This window comes from Gymnoscopelus braueri, assembly GCF_963280865.1.
Source record: "Gymnoscopelus braueri genome assembly, chromosome: 6".
In the NCBI taxonomy this organism is placed as follows: domain Eukaryota; kingdom Metazoa; phylum Chordata; class Actinopteri; order Myctophiformes; family Myctophidae; genus Gymnoscopelus; species Gymnoscopelus braueri.
The window spans coordinates 4575972-4579490 of NC_137607.1; the positions used below are offsets into that span (position 1 = coordinate 4575972).

A 3519-nucleotide genomic window follows, 5' to 3' on the forward strand; every position below is an offset into this window, starting at 1 on the left:
AAGACTCCTGCAGAATCCAGGAGGGTTGGCAGTCCTGAATTCAGCACCACAAGGGAAACGTGTTCGATAAAAACAAATGGCACCATCTGATAAAACACAAGTAAAACTTTCATGTTGTTGTTAGAAGATGGAGGTTCTGTTCTCCATTCTTGGACCATGAGTATTTGCAAAGAAAACGTTCAGAGAGTCCTTATTGCTCACAGCATCCCTTCACTTCCATATAAGGGACTAATGGTGCTGCGTGGTTGCTTGTCTTTGGCGTCCCGTCTTACTTTCTCTACAGTCCTATCCTAATAAATCAACAATAAATAAATGTCACACTAAATGAATCAAGATTTCAAAATAATAATTTTCATTATAAATACATATATATATATTCACAAGCTAAATCCTTACATTCTCATTAAAGAGGAACACTTTCTTAATTTCAAAGTCAGGCTTCCCTGACAAAGTAGATTGAACTGTGTGGAAGAAGGAAAAGCTCTGTAGGGTCATTTATAAACCTACTTCACAGCACAAACCCTTTTGATATGCATGGGTCACTCAACAAAAAGTTGTTTTCTCAGTAGACAATGATGGTGAGCATAAATTCAAGAATCCATTCAGTGAATCAGGGACACCTGTGGGTGGAATTGACAAGAAATTACATTTGTAATGTGTTTACTGTTCACTATCAACCAGACAACCACTGAAAACCCCCAAATACCTTATTTTAAAATGATGTAGACCTATCCTATTCTATTTTCTGTTATCAAATGCCCTGTTCTAATACAATGTCATAGTTAAACGCCTTTCACTACAAATAACAAGTATATTAATAATATTGTATCACTTTGTGATGACTATAGGCTATTATCTTTAATAGAGTATATTGTTCCTGTTGGGCAGGAACCTCTTATCTCCATATTTTAACTTTGTGTTTTTTTATAAATGAACTTGATCATACTAGTGTCACACAAAAGTATCAAAAGTAGCAGATCTGCAAGCTGGAAACGCGGAGCTTGCAGATCTGCTACTTTTGCCGTTTTTGAATTTGAATCCTGAACAACAACAGTTTTGGACACATGAGGTTTACACCCGACAGAGACGATAATTTAAGTCTTTAAATGTACACGTAATACATCTTTGTAACTTAGTTCTTGGTTACAAATAGAGGACACATCAAGCTGAACTCCTTTACGTGGAGACTTACTTGGCGATACAAGTGGTTGTTTTAACCACTCGCTATACAGTTTCCTATGGGACGATTAGCGGAAATGGCCCGATCTACATCACTTGCAACATCACATTGTGAGCTTGTAGATCTTCTATTTCTATACATTTTTGCCTATAACATGGCCAAAATAGGGACACCAGGATACCCTCAATCCAAACCACCATATAAGAGCACCTGGGCATAGACAAGTCTTCTAGCTTGCCAAAAAAAATTACCCCCCCCAGTTTTTCTGTAAATATACTTTTACTGCTCCTAATGTTGATGATTTCTTGTATAGTACTGTATGTCTTTATGTCTTGATGAATTGAATACAAAGGACCACAATGGAAACAAGCCCGAAGGGCTTTTTGTTTTATCCTTTTATCATTATTGTATAACTGTACCTCTGTACATTCTGTAACTGTTCATTAACCCATTTAGAGCTGGAACACATCTGTGTAATTTTTTGATTTGAGCTAAAAAAAAACATAATTTTACACTTTGGCTATTCAAAAATAGCAATCTGCAAGCTCGTAGCGCGGCACTGCAATTATTTTTTAAATCGAGAAAATGTGTGCAAATTAATATATTAAAATTATTTTAAAGCGAACATTTTTAACTCAAATCTTCTGCTTCTGGGGGTCCCTGGAACAAAATATTTTGAGATGGGGGTCGGCGGCCAAATACATATAATTTTGGGGGTCCTTGACATGAAAAAGTTTGAGCACCACTGATATAGAAACATATTTTTTTCAGAAAACTGTTAGGATTTAGAGGACGGGTCTTAATGGGTTAAGTATTCAACCAACCAACCAACCAGGCTGAAAGTGGTAAAAAGTCCTCAGCTTCACACAGACTCACCTGGTCAACGTACTGTATTTAATATAAAAAGCAAGGGTTTCCTAATAGTTTAAATACACTGTACAGCAAATACAATGTAATGGAGGAGTCCTGGTGATAAAGCAATTAATTACCATAAAGTTTGCACACTCCCCCTCCCCCCAAAAACAAAAACGTACACTCTTGCTCACCGTCATTTCTGAAGACATTCCAAACCCCCAAACATTTCCATGTTGTACTTCATAAGTTAAGACCAGCCTCACAGACTTCATAATCATTGGTTAACATCTTTTTTTTTGTGTGTTTAATTTTCTATTTACACTCAATTTGTTATAAATATAATACACAATTTTCAGAAAAAAAAGCAGTGGAGTAAATACAACATATCGATGATCATCACAAGGTCGATCACAAAGGGGAGAGAGAGAGATAGAGATAGAGAGAGAGAGAGCCGGTTAGGGGGCGGGGTGCAGATATCGCTTTTTGATCAGTTCGTCTGTAGAAAATTAAATGCGTGCATTTATGGACACCGTAGTCTTATTGAACGGACAGAGCGCACGCACACACGCGCACACACACACACGCACACGCACACGCACACACACAGATAAGGGAGCGGTGCACTGGGCAGTATGGTTTTCTGGACGCTGTAGGTCAAAGTCAGGCCTTTTACGGCCAATTAATGCTCTGCGGAACCGACGGTGTCGCTTTGCCGACAAGAACGGGATCTCCAAAGCGAACAACGTTCGCTTTGGAGATCCCGTTCTTGTCGGGCAAAGCAACGCCGCGGTTGCGACGAAGTACGTAAATCCATCCATCTCGTCAGGTTTCTGGAGGACTAGCGGAGAAATGCAGTGTCATCGCGCTGTTGACAGACAGGGGGCGCCGTCCTCCAGGATAACTGCCCGTCCAGTTAAAAAAAAAAAAAAAACTGTCCCCGTCTGTCGGCCGTATCGACAGCCGGTACAACCTGTGGGAAGTCATTCCAACCGTATGAAGACAAAACAAAAAGACAAGAATTCTTTACGTGACAGTTGCCACCGTATAGCAAGAGTCGTCCATGCTAGTAGAAAGTTACCTTTATAGAGTAACAAAAAAAGAAAACAAAGAACGTCAAGTCCAAGCTTCTGTTTGAGATGATGTTTATGTGCCGGGGTGAGAATACGTTAATAGGCTCTATGCACAGCAGCTTTATTGGAAAGAAATTGGACCCCTGCCTTACTTCCTTCACTGGTCTTACCAATTATACTGATGAAGGCTCTGTTCCATTTAGTGTAGCACAGTGGTTCTCAAACCTTTTTAATTTCAAGGACCTCCTTAACTCTGAGAGTGTACAAATGGAACCAAATGGACCCTTAAGGGTCCATTTAGAACCCCCTCAAGGAACCACGAGGGTCCCTGGACCACACTTTGAGACCCACTGGTGTAGCAGAGTGTTTCCAGTGAGCCAACATGCAGGATATCAGCACCCTGACTCTGTTTGA

General features: G+C 39.8%; 1 protein-coding gene across 3 annotated transcripts in view; it reads right to left on the reverse strand.

Annotated features, from left to right (window-relative positions):
* Positions 1-2107: 2107 nt before the first annotated feature.
* trappc8 (trafficking protein particle complex subunit 8) overlaps positions 2108-3519 on the reverse strand; it is a 91632-nt gene continuing 90220 nt past the window's right edge. For 2 of the 3 annotated variants that reach the window (XM_080431179.1, XM_080431177.1), the window contains one exon: positions 2109-3519. This exon is cut by the window's right edge and continues 2920 nt beyond it. The gene's annotated coding sequence lies outside the window, so the exon portion shown is untranslated. The other variant, XM_080431178.1, reaches the window with a different exon arrangement.